Below are 17,141 nucleotides of genomic sequence, written 5' to 3'. Positions count from 1 at the left end.
CCTCCAACTTCATAGGTAAAAATGCGATCCAGTCAGTTTGAATTTCATTCTCTTATGAACTTTTTAAGTGATCATAGGCTGCTCTCAATCCTGCTTATGTCCTGGTCCTAAACCAGTTTAGATCAATGACTATTTATATGACTCTTCAAGATTCAGAAAGAAAGATTTAATTTCTCAAGTTGCAATCCATTCTAGTAGATTAAAATTAAAAATTTTTTATCATAACAGCTTTATTGCTATTTAATTCACATGTAAATTCACCCTGGTAAAACAAAACAAAACAAAACAAAAACAACTTCACTCTCATAAAGTGTGTAATTCGCTGGATTTTAGTATATTCAGAGTTGTGCAACCATCGCTATTATCTAATTTTAGAACATTTTCCTCATCCTCAGAAGGAACCTGTTACCCATTAATAGCACTCCTTGTTTCCTCCCTCCCCACAGTCCGTGACAACCACCTAGTCTACTTTCTGTCTCTGTGGATTTGCCTATTTGTCTGTTTTGGACATTCCATATAAATGGAATCATACAGTATGTGGCCTTTTGTGACTGACTCCTTTCACTTGGCACAATGTTTTCAAACATCATCCACAATGTGGTAGCTTTCAGTACTCCATTCCTTATTTTATTTTTGGTAAGATATACATAACAACATTTATCATTTTAATAGTTCGTGAGTGTACAATTCAGTAGCATTAAATATATTCATCGTGTTGTCAACCCATCACCACTATCTATACCCCCAATTTTTTCATCCTCCCCAATGTAAATTCTATACCCATTAAACAATAACTCTACCTTCCTACCTCCCCCAACCTCTGGTAACCTCTCTTCTACTTTCTGTCTGTGAATTGCCTGTTCTAGGCACCTCCTAGAAAGGGAATCAGACAATATTTGTCTCTCTGTGTCTAGCTGATTTCACAAAGCATAATGTTTTCAAGGTTCATTCGTTTTGTAGCATATAGTCCATTTGTTTTCTGTGGCTGAATAGTATTCCACGGCATGTATGCGTCACATTTTGAATGTATCTTATGTAAGTAAGGTTGAGGTGAAACATTTTTAAAACTGTTTTTGTTTGTTTGTTTGTTTGTTTGTTTATTTATTTATTTAGAGAGAATGAGCAGAGGAGGGACAAAGAGAGAGGAGAGAGAGAATCCCAAGCAGGCTCCTGCTCCACACTGAACCCGATGCAGGGCTCGATGCCACGACTGAGATCATGACCTGAGCCAGAATCTAGAGTTGCATGCTTAACCAACTGAGCCACCCAGGTGCCCCTAAGACTGTCTTTATAAAACAAGAAGTTTTTCATTATATTTTAGCAGCATACATCCCCCTGTAGTTTTAACTCATTTTCCTTCCATAGAGATTTGTTCATTCATTCACTAATTCAGCAAACATTTATTGAGCAACTTCCTTGCTCCCAACTCCAGGGTAGAATGCAAAGGAGAATAAAGAATGGTCTCTATTTCCAATGAGCCAACAGTGGAAAAGGCAAAAAGGCAAGGCAAGTAACAATTACTGGTTGCTACAGCAATAGGAAGGGCTTATTCGTTCTGAGGAGGTCAGGGAATGTTTCTTTGGAGAAATAATGATTGACTTGAGCATTAAAGAATGAGGTTGGACAAGTGTGGTGGGAGGGGGATGACCTTCCAGGTAGGGTGAAAGCACAGGTAAAGAAAGTCATGAGAGTCTGGGTGGCTTAGTCGGTTAAGCATTGACTTCAGTTCAGGTCATGATGTCATGGTTGGTGAGCTCGTGCCATACTTTGGGTGAGATCGAGCCCCACTTCGTGTGTGCACGAGACCTGCTTCAGGTGAGCATGAGTCCCGCTTCTGTCCCTCTCTGCCTCTCTCTCTCTCTCTGACCCTTGCTCACTCTTCCCCTTCTCTCTCAAAAGAAAGAAAGAAAGAAAGAAAGAAAGAAAGAAAGAAAGAAAGAAAAGAAAAGAAAGAAAATCATGAGACATATGAGGAAGCATGGTGCATTTACATGGTGTCTTTGAGGTTGTTATTGTATGAAGTATCGCATTGGGGATCTGTAGTACAATGCTGGTCTCAAAACCAAAGGTGAGCAGACCCTGTCCCTGGAGGCCTTTACTATGTAATACAGATGGGAACTTATGAGAGGCCCAACTAAGTCAGAGGCAGTGGAAATGAAGTGGGGGATAGATTCAAAGAATATTTAGTGACATTGAATAGATGGGAGTTGGTGATAAATTACATTTGACCAATGAAAAGGAAGAAGTGCATAGGATTACAAAGATAACAGCCTCAGGGACCTAGAGGGGAGTGAGGAGTTTGGTTAGAGACCTAAATGTGGTTTGTAAACACCTTAAGTTACATTTTAAGTAAACTTGGACCAGGTCCAAAGCTTTCAAAAGGCTCCAGAAAAGGTAGATTAAATGTTCTGCTCTCCCTTCAAAGTCCAGTTCAATTTTCCCATTTGACCTCTTAAATATGGAATCTCTTGTACTGTTGCTGACACATCACTGGATCAGGTTCCCTTCCCTTCCCTTCCCTTCCCTTCCCTTCCCTTCCCTCCCCTCCCCTCCCCTCCCCTTCCCTTCCCTTCTTTATTGTCAAATTGGTTTCCATACAACACCCAGTGCTCATCCCAAGAAGTGCCCTCCTCAACGCCCATCACCCACTTTCCCCTTTCCTTCACCTCCCATCAACCCTCAGTTTGTTCTCAGTATGTAAGAGTCTCTTATGGTTTGCCTCTTTCCCTCTCTGTAACTCTCCCCCCCCCCCCCCCCGGATCAGGTTTCTATTCCTCTCCCTTCCTCTCTTTCCTCTCAGTCCTCCCTTCCCCCTCTGTTTCCTTGCAATATTCTTTTACAAATTTATGTTGAACCATCCTATGGCTGGCCAGGGAGAGAAGGAGCCCAGGACTTTCTTTCTTTCTTTTTTAAGTTTATTTATTTATTTTGAGAGAGAGCGGGGGAGAGCGTAAGCATGAGCAGGGGAGGGGCAGAGAGAGAGAGAGAGAGAGAGAGAGGAGAGAGAGAGAATCCCAAGCAGGCTCTGGGCTATCAGTGCAGAGCCCAACACGGGGCTCAATCTCATGAACCGTGAGATCATGACCTGAGCTTAAATTAAGGATCAGGGGGCGCCTGGGTGGCGCAGTCGGTTAAGCGTCCGACTTCAGCCAGGTCACGATCTCGCGGTCCGGGAGTTTGAGCCCCACGTCAGGCTCTGGGCTGATGGCTCAGAGCCTGGAGCCTGTTTCCGATTCTGTGTCTCCCTCTCTCTCTGCCCCTCCCCCATTCATGCTCTGTCTCTCTCTGTCCCAAAAATAAATAAACGTTGAAAAAAAAAATTTAAAAAAAAAAATTAAGGATCGGAAGCTTAACCACCACCAAAGCGCCTGGGGGAACCCAGGCCTTTCCATGCCGTACTGCTTTCCCCCCAGTGCTTGCCTGCGTTGTGGTTCCTCCCTGTGTTGAAGAGCTCGTCAGAGCCCAGTGGATACAAAGGAATTCACTTTCTGGCTGGTTCCCTTGGTGAGAGCGCTGCATGGAACCAGCAGATGCCTCACAAGGAGGAAAAGCTGTTGTCAGGGTAGGAAATGCGGGTAATTGGCGTGCTGTCTTCCGCCTGCTGACGCTGCCCTGAAAACAAGCTGCCATAGAGTTCAGCTGTGCTTCCTGCACACAGGCTCTGTTCTTCTTTGGGAATTAGAAACACACTGATCTGAGCTGTAAAAGCTGATGGTTGGAGACAGTCCAATTGCATATATCATCTGAGAGGCTCTAACTAACGTATTGTTCTGTCAGCGGGGCCACCAGGGTGGTGACCGAGCTGGCTTTTGACTGCTGCTTTTCCTCTGCTGTGACCCTGAATTTCAGTAGCACAGTGCTGGGCCCAGGAAACCCAGGGGACTCAGAGAGTCAATACGTGTCTGTCTCCTTTGCCAGAATGCAAGCTTTCTGAGGACAGGGGAGTGGAGTTTACTTTTGTACATTTGTGTTTCCCAAAGCACCTTGCCTCCTGTTCTTCCAGAGAAAAGGTAGTTCAATTCCATTTACTTAATTGGCCTGGTTCTGAGAAAGTGGCATCATCGCATTCTCCTTTTCCCGGCCCATTCTCAGGTGAGCTGATAGGGCTTGGAGCAGGTGTTCACGTTACCAGTTTTCCAGGATCCCTCTCAAGAGGGCAGACACAGGATTGCCTTCTCCTTGGTGTCTGGGGATGGCTAAGGGATCAGCTGAAGAGGAAAGAGCTTACCCCCCCTTGGGGTCTGGGGGACACACTAATATTTCATGCTTTCCCACAAGGCTGAAGCTGGAGAACATGACTTTCACTTGGTGACCTGTTGACCCCGGAGGGAACGCCCTCCCCAAGCTTGCTGGCTCACCAAAGGCCCACCTCCAACCCTTTATTGGTCTGCTTGTGTGCCAGAGCCCCCATCAGCCTGAGCTTCTCTGCTCGAATGGCTGCGGTTGGGGTGTGGGACACAGATTCATGAACAAGGAAAGAGCCACAGCCACTGGCTACAAAAACCAAGTGGGGCATCGGGTTCAGGTGACTCTCCAAAGCAAACTCCTTCCACAGACAAGGTAAGAAAGAAGTTTTACCAAGAAAAAAAAATCATGAACATTCTTAAGAGGAAGAAATTAGAGCTTTCAGGAGGTTTTATGGAACTAAAGAATTATGGTTTTTTGAAGAGATTCAATAGATGCATTTTGAGCACTTATTTCTGTAAAAAGAAAACACCTTTTGCTGAGCATTTTGAGGAGTATAATGATGACTGAGATTGCCCTTAAGGAGTTTATAATCTCCTGAAGAAAAGAGACTAAAACAAGTAGAAGTGGAGAAAGAAGAATGACAGAAGAGCTTATATGAAGTAAGAAACAGTGTTTTTGCTCGTAGGAGCGATTAGTTCTTTTTAATTTTTAAAAAATGTTTGTTTATTTATTTTGTGAGAGAGATAGAGAGACAGAGCATGAGCAGGGGAGGAGCAGAGAGAGAGACACAGAATCTGAAACAGGCTCCAGGCTCCGAGCTGTCAGCACAGAGCCCGACGCGGGGCTCGAACTCACAAACCGTGAGATCATGACCTGAGCCGAAGCCAGACGCTCAGCCGACTGAGCCACCCAGGCGCCCCCTTTTTAATTTTTTTAATGTTTATTTTTGAGAGACAGAGCACGTGCGAGGGAGGGGCAGAGAGAGAGACACACAGCATTCGAAGCCAGCTCCAGGCTGTCAGCACAGAGCCCGAGGTGGGGCTCAAACCCACAAACTGTGAGATCATGGTCTGAGCCGAAGTCGGACACTTAACCGACTGAGCCGCCTAGGTGCCCCTGGGAGCCATTTGTTCTAAATGGCAGGGGAGGGCAGCCTCAACAGAGGGAGCACGGTTTCAGCTGGGTTTCAGGAGATGGGAGGGTCGCAGCTGGGGGCCAGCAGAGAAGGCAGATGAGGCTGTGAATCCTGGGCTGGGGGAAGAGACTAGCGAGGCTGGAGCGACATCATGGCAGATGAGTCTGGAAAGTGGTTTGGAGCCAAATGGAAGAGGGTCTTGATCGCTGTGGTGATACGTGCACCGCGCATGATGTCAGCCCTGTGAGGGGTTTCACAGGTGTAGAAGCAGTGTGAGGAACCCGGATGTTGGTATCTGGCGGACCTAGGTTTAGAGTCCTATTACACCCCTCAGAGCCCTGTGGCCTTGGAAGGCCCTTCTGTAATGGTATTGCTGAAGAAAGAAGAGAAGTGCTGGAGGGACTGGGGATAATGTACATGGGGTGTTTGGTAGGTCATGGCCGCTCGGTGTAAGTCTGCTGCATGAAGAAACGACTCAGAGGGAGGTACGGGTATTTTATCTGATGTTATAGTTGGAATGTTTGAGGTTGAAAGAGTTTAACGAGCTCGTCTAAGCTGCCTGAGCAAGTAAGGGTTCAGGTCCGGATTCTGGCCCAGAGCCCACATTCTTCCCTTTGAAATGTGCTGCTTCATGGAGTGAAAGGTCAACCCGAGGAGGGCAGTAGGTCATGGTGTGTGTCACTGTCCACAAGGAGTTGACCATCCACCCCTTCTAACATGGGAAGATAGACTGTGAGTGTTGTGGTGCTGGGGGGGGGGGGGGGGCTCAGAGGAGACGCGGTCCCTGCGAGAGGCCAGGGTGATGGGGGCATCCCTGGATTTCTCTGAAGAGAGGGAATGCCGGGGTGGTGCAGGCTGTGAGTGCTGCCCATGATGCTGCCCATGATGCAAGGCGGGTGACAGGCCCGGTCCTCTCCGCCAACTTGGAAAGACTCTGAAGGGCACCTCAGCCTTCCAGCTTCCGTGCCCCCACCCTTGCTCAGCTGAGGCCCTCCTTAAGGCCGCATCGCAGCTCAGCTGCGCTCTCCTCCCTTTCCTGCTGCTTTCCCCCAACCTACTGCAGGTGCTGACCTCAGAGCACTCCTTGACAGACATCTGCAAGCTTACCGCTATCTCAGTCAGCTTCCTGGGGGATCCCCACTTGTGATATCCAGATTCAGATAATAACCTATAGCTTTGGACTGTGGTTGAGTCTGCAAAGGTCAGACCATTCCCTAGGTGCTGGGGCTAAGAGGACAGAGATCAACGTGGAAGGTGGATGAATGCCCAAAAGCCCACTCTCTTACAGGACCTGCAACCTGTCTGGGTCCACCACCTTTGATCTATCCCCTTGAAATTCTTGTCTGGGATAGACATTCTCTCTTAGGCCTGGTGAGAGGAGCAGAGTATTTGTGTGTGGGGGGGGGGGGGGGGGGCGAGGCCGGCGGGAGCTGACAGCAGGGGTCAGGAGGAGGGAGGAGGGTCAGTGGAGGCACCCATCTTTCAAATGCGCCTGGAGCTGCTCTGTGGAATGGGGACAAGTGCAAAGCGTGGGAAATGAAAGCTGGAAGGCGCTGGTTGGGAATGAGGTACCACACAGAGTCGGAAGGAGAATCAGATTCTAGGAAGGGCACTTTAGCGATCTCAGTCTTTTGCTGATGTGCAGAATGGAGAGCTCAACATCTGCTAACCTCCACCAGGAAAGTTCCATTGGGATGTCTTTTCTATAGTTTGGGTGATGAAAGAGGCAGGTTATTCTTTATTCCATTTTATGCATATAAAGCTGTAATTTTTAAGACTGAGATTCCCTGCCCCCACTCCGCTATTGGAAGCACTATCTTAGTATTAAGCCAGCAGCCTGAGGTGTTTTGATGTGAGCCTGGAAACTCTGGCTGGCCAGGGCTGTGAGGGTCCCTTCACTGCTGAGCAGCTCCTGGGACTCAGGGACCCCAGGAACTGTCCTTACACACCAGTGACAGGAGTATGCACACCTGGTTTGTCTGTGGTTGTACAAACTGAGCACTTGAATATCCAGTGAGTTTTCTGTGTGGCTCTCTGACCTTCCCCTGGCTGAGTTCTCATGGGCAAATGCTGGCCAGTTGGAAAGCCAAGACTCGGCAGGGGACTGGGTCCCACTTGGGCATGACCTCCTAACATCCTTCTTCAAAGCTGTGTTAGAAAGGGTCTGCCCTGGTCCTGTGAATGCACAGGACCCTGTTTCTTCTTATTTTTAGGGCACTGAAACAGTGGGTGTACATTATATAATGAGGAGGTCACAGGTTTGGAGCTGTGTTCTAGAAATATTTGGCTTTGTCTCTCTGGCAAGTCCTAGCAGCAGCAATAGAAAGGGCAGACTGGGGGCAGGAAGAACAGTTTGGAGGCTCCCGTGATCCACTGCCTGGTAGTTACCAGGAGCCAAATTAGAATGACGGTGAAGGGACTGGAAAAGAGGGGATCATTTGAGAGACACTGGAGGCAGAATGTGTGGGAGGTTAACAGTGGCTTCCACAGAGAGAAGTCGGCTTTCAGCCCTGGGTGCACAGTGGTTGATGATGCCATTAGAATAAACTGGGAAGCCTGTTCTCACAAACCCTATGAGACAGACTTCAAAAATAGACCTGGTTTCAAATTCTAGCTTTGTTACTACTAAGCTGTGAGGGTGCCATTGGATATACGTTACCTCATGGAGTCTGATTTGTTTTTTTTTTAACTTGTAAATCTGGGATGATGATGAATACTTCATAGAGTTATTTATTGTAAAGAATAGATTTAATGAGAAGATGTCATGAAGCATGTACAGTGGGGCACCAACAATCAGCCCTCAAAAGGTAGAGACTGGGTAGAGTCTGATTGGTGCAATGTATGAGATTGGGGGTGTGGTGGTAGGATGCACCTGTGGAGGAAAGTGAACAGTTCTGGTTAAGTTGTTCAGGGAAGGCCCATAGAGGAGTCAAGGGTTTGTGCTGATGTTTCTTTAGATCTTCAATGTGTTAGAAGTCCAAGTCTCTCAAGCACAGAAATAAATTGATTTATAAAATGGTCTTTTTTTTTTTTTTTTTTTAAGAGTAGGTGCAAACAACAAGGATGAATACTGTTGATAATCTCTTTTATCCTTGCATAATGTTGGGATCATTTCCCTCCTTTTATTACCTTTTTAGCAGCAGCTGTTAATTTTTTTTAAAGGAGGATTAAACCATAGTGACATTTATTGTTTAACAAGAACATTTCAACCATGTTATTAAGGACGCAAGCTTTTCCCAACTTTCTGCTTCCCCATTCTTGTTGGGTTCTGTTCTTATGCTTGTTGCCTCATGGTTTCAACATGGTTGCCACAGTGCAAGGCATCACACCTACATTCAAGACAGATGAAAGAGGAAGGTGCAGCAACACTGAGTTCTCTGCTATCTATCCCTTTTATTAGGAAAGCAAAAACCTTTCCAGAAGACTTGGCAAAGTTTCACTGACCAGAATTAGGTCACATGGTCACCTGCAAGGATTAAAAGACTCTGAGAAAGCAAAAATCTAGCCAAGAGGAATGAGATTGCCTTAAAACAATTCCCTACCTTAGTAGTAAGGTTTTAGGTAGCTGGGATTTCAGCATAAGATTTTGGCAAACTTAGAATTCTGGTTTATCCAGTGATTTATCATTTAACTGTAGATCAACAGACATTTTCATGGCTGAGTAGGTAACTCTCTGTTTTCTAGGAGGTAAGAGAGTTCTAGGAGGTAAGAAAGACTATTTTAGAAGAAGAAATATGTTTGCCTTTTTGGTTTACCAGGACTTACAGAAGCTTTAATTCTCTTTCTTTTACTCCCCCCTTTTTTTTTTCTTTTTTATTTCAGTAAACAAATACTCGGTCTTTCCACCCAGATAATAACTCAAAAATACTCGTGGACTTCAAGATCAAACTTTGTTGTTTCTGTTTAAATGTATCTATGAGTTCAGTGGTAGGCTCAATGGCACACAAAGCTGAAATAACCGGAAGGAGGACCACGAAGCCAGTCCCACCTTGTGCGGGAAGGGGTTTGTGCAGGAGTGATTAGCAGCTGCCCTCTTTTGCCCTCAGGCCTGATGGCCAGGCCCAGGCCCATCCTCGTAAAGGAAAACTTTCTTGACCTTCATGATTCAGCTGAAGATAGCTTAAGAGCTTACAGATCAGTACAGTGGTCTAACCGTCAAAACCTGTGATAAAATGAATTAGAAAAAGAGTACATTAGATGTGATAGTGACCTTAGACTCAGGGATAAGAGAAGTTATTATAATAACTTCAAACACCTCTGGAATAATTAAGCCTGAATTAGTGAAATGAATGACCAAATAGTTACTTTTGTGAAGAGGCAATTAAAAAATACCAATAACAAAAGTCTGAAGATGCACAGTGGTGATGGCTGCACAATAGAATGCCACTGGACTATACATTTAACACTCGTTAAAATGGTAAATTTCTGTTATATATATTCTACCATGATAAAAAAAATCTCCTGAGTGTAGTCTTGTTGAGAGACCTGCTCTAATGAATAGACAGAAAATTTGTAAAGAGGAAAACGCATCATTGCACATTCCCTTCACCACATGCTCAGTACACATCTTGATCACAGAATTCCTGGAGTTTGGGCCTCTATACCCAATGGCATTCTCTCCACTGTTCCCACCTCGCAAGCCCATCAGGTCCACCATGTCTCAAACTAAATTCCATGTCTTCAGGCCATCTGGGCATAGCTCCTCCTATCTTTCCTGTCTTAGTTAAGGACTCTAACTAGCGCTCAATGGCTCAAGCCTGAGCCCTGGATTCCATTCTGGAATCCTACTTTTCCTTTATTCTCCATACCAAATCACCACTTTGGGTTAATTCTGTCTCCTCAGTGTTGCTCTAATCCGTCCATTTTTTCTTCCCCTCGACAGTTGCCACTCTGAGGCAAATAAAGAATCAGGAACTCTCATCTCATAATGAGCACCTGGCCTCCATTCGCCATCCACTTAATCCTAAATGCCTGAAAATATTTCAAGGTGTTAAGAAGTAATTAAAATTTTTATTGTGGTAAGAACACAGCATGAAATTTACCCTCTTAAAAGACTGTTAAGGTCACAATACAGTACTGTTATCTACAGGCACAATGTTGTACAACAGATCTCTAGAACATACTCATCTTGCCTAACTGAAACTTTATTCTTGTTTATTAGAAACCATTCTTTTTCTTTTAGATTTTATTTATTTATTTTGAGAGAGAGAGAGAGAGCACACGTGAGCGTGCGAGAGCAAGCACACAAGCGGGGGAGGGGCAGAGAGAAGGAGACACAGAATCCCAAGCAGGCTCCGTGCCATCAGCACAGAACCTGATGCAGGGCTTGAACTCATGAACAGTGAGATCATGATCTAAGCTGATATCAAGAGTTGGAAGCTTAACTTACTGAGCCACCCAGGTGCCCCTACAAATCATTTTCTTAATCAAGGTGGATTACCTATTTTCCTTCTTGGATATATTATCTATTAACTTGGCCAACTGCTTTTACAAAGGCTCTCAGTCATAATTTTTGCCAAGTAGAAATGAGTGGCATTTGAACAGGATTTCTACACATGCTTAAAACTTCTTACTCTTCCACGAACATTCATTTCCATCCGCCCCCCCCCACATATAGCTTACTAGTATTAATATGATAAGTGTCATGTCCTCAAAGCATGTTGCAGAAGATGGCTTTCTTTCATCAGCAAGTGAGTGATCCAAGTGGGCAAGGTTATGTCAGTTTTATTAATTCATTCATCAGTCTTACTGGACATATGTATGTATCAGGCACTGGTGGGTAGAGACATGGGACAAAGTCCCTACCCGCAAGGAATGTACAGCCTGGTAGTAGAGAGATTTGAAACACAAATGGTTCATGCAGTAAAGGGATAAAAATCAAGCAGCGTGGCTTGGAGTCATCGAGGAGGGACATTCCTTGGAGTTTGGGAAAGGTTCCCAGAGTGAGAAAGTAAAGATGTCTAGAGTAGAGATCAGCGCTGACTCCACATCAAGCCCTTTTTCCATTTCAACTAAGAATGTAGTCAGTGTCACAGGCACTGGATTTTGAAAATCTCATTATTTTAATCTGTGTTTCCCTGGCTACAAGTCAGGTTGAACATCTTTAATGGTTATTGACCATTGTGTATTTCTCTTCTGTTTATTGTCTATTCTTGCCATTTGTGGAAAATCTCAGTGTTGAAGATAAACCCTCTGAGGCCGATAGGGAACTTGTCTGATGCTCTTTGAAGGATTAATTTCCTAAATCCCACACACATCTCTTGACAAAAATAAGGATCAGGATGTTTTCCTAAAAGCCCCCTTGCTTCCTGCCAATCTCTGCCTTCTCTCTTCGCTGAATCGGGTTTCCTCTTCTAGCCTGGTGGTGGCTGAGGAAGGTCAGCAGGACGTGATGGAATCTGTAGGTGCAGATGCTGTTGTCGTCTTTAATGGCATAGTTTTGTTTTCTTTTTCCTGTCAAAACTAGGGGAGAAATACTATACAGATGGACAGAGTTATGTGTAGGCTTACAAATGTGAGCACATCTGATAAAACAGAAGCATTTGAGTGTGCAGATCTTAAAAGAATGAGGTCCAATTTCATATGTGGTTTGAGAAATGGCTATAGATAAACCACTACATGGATTTGAGAATGACCCTCATTCAAGTCATGGACAATGCATTACCTTCAACCTTAGATATCAGTGTTTTGTTTCAAGTAACCCCGAGGACTCAACCTTCATATTTTGCCTGATAGCAGTCAGAACAACTTTGCAATGTGCCTTGTGTTCTAACCTTTTGGTGGCTAGAGGACAGACTCAGAGCTGCTGAGATGTAGGGGAAAGGGATGCCCACGACTTGGAGCCCCAGGTACCTGGGTGGGACTCTTGGCTCTGCTAGTTAGCTGTGTTTTGTCAAACAGTTCTCTTCACCCACCTTGGCCTTGGGTTTCTTGTATGCAAAGTGGGGAAAATGCTTCCTAGTTCCCTTAGGTATTACAAGGATCAAATAATATTGTGATACCAGATGTTAGTATGTGTTGTATGCGTTTTTTTCTACTTTCTCTTCTTTACCTAACTGTAGTTGGTACCTCATACTTGTACACTGCTTGATTATATAGGCAATGGTTCTCAAGGCATGGTCCCCTGGCCAGCGGCATCAGCATCACTTGGAAACAAATTAGAGACGCAAATTCTCAGAACTACTAAATCAGAAACTGGGTGGGGCTCAGCAATGTTTTACCTCCAGATGATTCTAATGCTCACTGAAGTTTGAAAACCACTGAAATCGTTTCCTTCCTGTTGTGGTCTATATAGAATGAGATTTGGTGAGAAGAAAAAAAAAATTGTGTGTGTTTTCATGATATAAAAGCTATTTAAAGTCCAGGGAGGTGACTTTCATCTCATGTCAGGTTTTCCTTAAAATAGTGAGTGAAATATGTTTCAAACAGGAGAATTTTTTTTCCTGTTTTTCTATTGAAGAAAAGCACCCAAGTTCAGCTGAATGCAGGATTTGAGAGAAGCTATCAAGATGTATACCCTGAACTGAGCAGATAACTTCTTATCTTCTTTCTTTATAAATATTAATGAACTTATACACTAATGGATGCTACTGGAAGATCTGACATTATGATATTTTGCTACGCTATTTCTGATTAAATGTATTTTAATTTCATTGAAAGACAGAGCCATTTGCCTATGTTCATAATCATAGTGATTAAACATAATAGCTAGGTCCATTAACACATTTCTGCATATCAGTGAACATCTTAATGCTCTACCTGTATCAGGAAGTTTGTTCCTACAACCAAGAGTATAATCATTGTGGCAAATCTGTGTCAGGCTCATTTCTCGTACACTTTAATTGTATCTTCTTATTATACAGTTTTTGTGAGTAATAGACATTAATGAACAGTTGTAGCTAGTATGAGTGTTCCGTATTCAAGCATGCCTAAGCTTCTAATGAGAAATGCATCAACGCTCACTAGTGTATCATCTGATCAGTAAGAGCCCCGATTTTTATTGTCTGTCCTTTGCTTTTGAGAAAGAACTCATTTAACTATTTGAGGTCCAACTGATTCTATATGCAGAATGCATTCCTTAGTGCAGGAGGATCTGATGCTTAATGAACAAAGAATTTCATTTCAATGAATTTAAATAAACACCAGTTAAGTACTATTAAAAATATTCAAGAAAACAATTTAGGCGATGTAAACAAACTTTATTTAACACTTCAAAAAGTGAACAGTCTCCCTCTGGAGAACTGCAAAATAGGGTAGAAGTCGGGATGCTTTTATAGGTTAAAATATAAAGAACAGGAATGAGGAAAAATAGAAAGTATCTGATTGGTTGGGGCCACAACACTCAACCTTGTTTGGCGTGAGCAGACCCAGAGTTGGCTTGGGGTGTGGGGATTGGCTGACTGGATATATTGTGTTTCTGGTCAAATGGAACATTTACAGGGATCCAAAAGTTATTGAAGTTCTGGTTTGTTGACATAGCACCCTAGGCAAAGGAGGCTCCATCTTGGACTTAGAATGTTCTTCCTTTCTTTTCCTTCCTTTCCCTTCCTTCCTTCCTTCCTTCCTTCCTTCCCTCTCTCTATCTCTATCTCTCTATCTCTCTCTTTCTCTTTTTCAAGTTCTGATTTGTTGACATAGCACCCCAGGCAAAGGAGGCTCTATTGTGGGCTTAGAATGTTTGCTTTTCTTTTTCTTTTTTCCTTTTCCTTTCCTTTCTTTCTCTTCTTTTTTAGAGAGAGAGGGCACAAGTGAGTAAGGGGCAGAGAGACACAGACCGGGTGGGGGAGAGAGAGAGAGAAAAGCAGGGCTCACTTGGGGCTTGTGTTTTTCCCCAAAGCGGGGCATGAGCTCACCTGAAGCAGGGCTCACCTGAGACGGGACATGAGCTCACCTGATGTGGGACTCAAACTCCCCAACTGCGAGATCATGACCTGAGCTGAAGTCAGATGCTTAACGACTGAGCCACCCAGGCACCTGAAAGTTATTTCAACAGTAACATAACAAATGTTTGATGAAAGAATAAGTAAAAATTGCTGGTAACGTTGAGACTATTAAATGTAATAGTTACCTACTAGATGTTGAGAGTCTACCGCATGTTGGGGAGTTGACTGAAGTTCTCTACTTTGATAAGAACACTAAGAGGCAGGTATTATTCCCATTTTACAGACACAAAAACTCTCCTCACAGTGTACCAAAATGGACATGTGCTGTTTGGTGCTGGCACAGCCAATGAACAGGGGGACAACTCATAAGGAAGTGTGTAGCTGGTTCCATAAACTGGCATCTGAGAAAGTGGCATGGCTGAATTGAAGCCTTTTTATGCTTCTCTATTTGAACTAATATCCTCAATTCAGCTATGTTTGTCAAAGTGCACCAGTAAACTGTGTATGTCTAAGCATGCTGCTGGTCTGGGGAGACTGACAAAGAACCATGATTCAGTGCAATGGAGAGCTCAGGTTTTGCAGGGCACGGAGGGGTCAGGCAGTGTAGTGAACGCATAGGCCACATTAAAATTCCTGAAAGCTTGTCTTTAAAAAAAAAAAAAAGGGTGGGGGGGGTGCCTTGCTGACTTTAGTTGGTAGAGCATATGACTCTTGATCTCAGGGTTATAAGTTCGAGCCTCATGTTGGGTGTAGAGATTACTTTAAAATCTTTAAAAAAGTAAAAAATAAAAGTAAGTAAAACTCCTTAAAGAGCAGGGTAGCAAGTAGGTTTACAGTGCTTCCTTTATAATTTACTCAGGTAGTCTTTAGAATGTCAACACAAATACAGGTAAATTGCTGATAGCTGGAGTGAGCCAATGGAAACTCAAAAATACAGTGTAGGGTCTTCTCTTTTGTGAAGGAAAATATAGATCTGATTATTAGAAAAAATGGAGTTCTTTCTATACACAAAAATCCTAATGGAAGAAAACCAAATTGTAAAGTACATAAATACTGGGAAATGACATGGACAGTGAGAAATGAAAAATTATGCTGAGTCCCCCACATTACTTTGTATCATGACAAACAGATGTAGATAGCATCAAACCTTATTTTGGGCACAGATGCACTGCATTCTTTGCGGCTTTCTTGTGTTCAGATTACTTCCCAAATTCTTGCTTGGTCTCAGTGGACTGAGGAGTAAGAAACAGATTTAAGGGACACTTGTCTATCCTTTTAAATGTTCCATAGATTTGAATGTTTCTAACCTTTGCTTTTATTTGGCCTAATTATCTGATGTAAAACTGTTTTCAAAATGCTAGGTCTAGCCCTTAAGGGATGGAGTCCACACCTGTTGGCTGTACAACAATGCTATGTGTGAGCATCTTTTTGGTTTTTATCAATCTCAGCAGCAGCTACGTGATTCCAGGTACTGGCTCCTGTGGTCAGAAGCTGTTGTTAGAACATGCCCAGAACTGGAGAATTTTAGATGATCTTTGGCTTTTCACTGTCGCTTCTACTTTGACTGCATGGGAATATGATATTTATCTATCAGATTCTTTTCTTCCAAATATGTGCCATCAATGGCAGGAATGTGACTTACATTCCTGAAATCAAAGACCTCTGTTGCTTTCCTTTGAACAAATATCATAATTCCATCAAGTGCTCGATACAGTTCTTGATGTTTCATGAATGAGTTTGCTTGGGGCAAGGATGGGAATAAGAAAAGACTTGTACATCAATACTGTCATATCTTTTGCTGAGTCTATCTCTCCCTCCACATCTTCTCTCCAAAATTCTCGGCAAAGTTTGATACACTATCATAGTAAGCGAACTGCTTTACCAATCACTAGCCGAACAAAGGTTAGGCCCTCACTCTTGTGTTAATTCTAATACTTGACCTAAATCAGATTTGGGATTCAAGAGAATACTGAAGAAACTATATGGAACACTGCGATGAAGTATCTAAAGACCATTACAGTATCTGTCTAAATCTTTTAAGTCTTTTAGGCACAATGTGCAATTTCTAGGTTAATTCTTGAGATCAAGTTCAAGCACACACATACACACACACAGAATTCATTTATGACATGCTTCTGACTCCAAAATACCATTTAAATGTTAAACTTTAGTTAATATTTCATACTTTCTGAGGTTCAAAAATATCATTAATACCTGACTAAAAGTCATGAAACAGTAGAGTATAAATTATTCAGAACTTCTAATAAACTTTACTATAGTTAAATCGACCAAGTGTCCTTAAGGAACTTACGAAAATGGGTTCATTCAACCCATACTGTTACTTTCAATTTCATCATATTTTCTACTTTTTTATGGTTGATGAGGATGACAGTGTGGAGTAATGATAACCAACATATGAAATGAAATAGCACATTGAGAGTCAGATCTGGGACTAATATAATTTTTTTAACATTTTGGCAGGTAGCCTCAGGCAAGTCATTAACTGGAGAATTCTTTCCTAGGGATCTCATAAGAATCTAACAAGTCATTGACGTGAAAATTCTTTGTAAAGCCAATGTCTCACATCATACTGTACAGAAAATGGCATTTTAGTGTAGAGAAGGAACTCTGTTAAGTGTTCACCACTGAGGAAAGAACATAATCTGACCTGTGGCATAACCTTTAAAAAGGGGCCTTTATAGTGGGATCTATTTTTTTTTTAATTTTTAATGTTTATTTTTGAGAGCGTGGAAGAGAGCGAGCGAGCATGGAAGGGGCAGAGACAGAGAGACACAGAATCTGAAGCAGGCTCCAGACTCTGAGCTATCAGCACAGAGCCCAATGCGGGGCTCAAACTCACAGATCGTGAGATCATGACCTATGCCAAAGTTGGATGTTCAACCGACTGAGCCACCCAGTCGCCCCTCACTGTATTT

The sequence above is a fragment of the Herpailurus yagouaroundi genome, unplaced genomic scaffold (genome assembly GCF_014898765.1).
Source record: "Herpailurus yagouaroundi ecotype Mexico unplaced genomic scaffold, PumYag 165, whole genome shotgun sequence".
NCBI lineage: Eukaryota > Metazoa > Chordata > Mammalia > Carnivora > Felidae > Herpailurus > Herpailurus yagouaroundi.
This window is presented reverse-complemented; position numbering follows the sequence as displayed.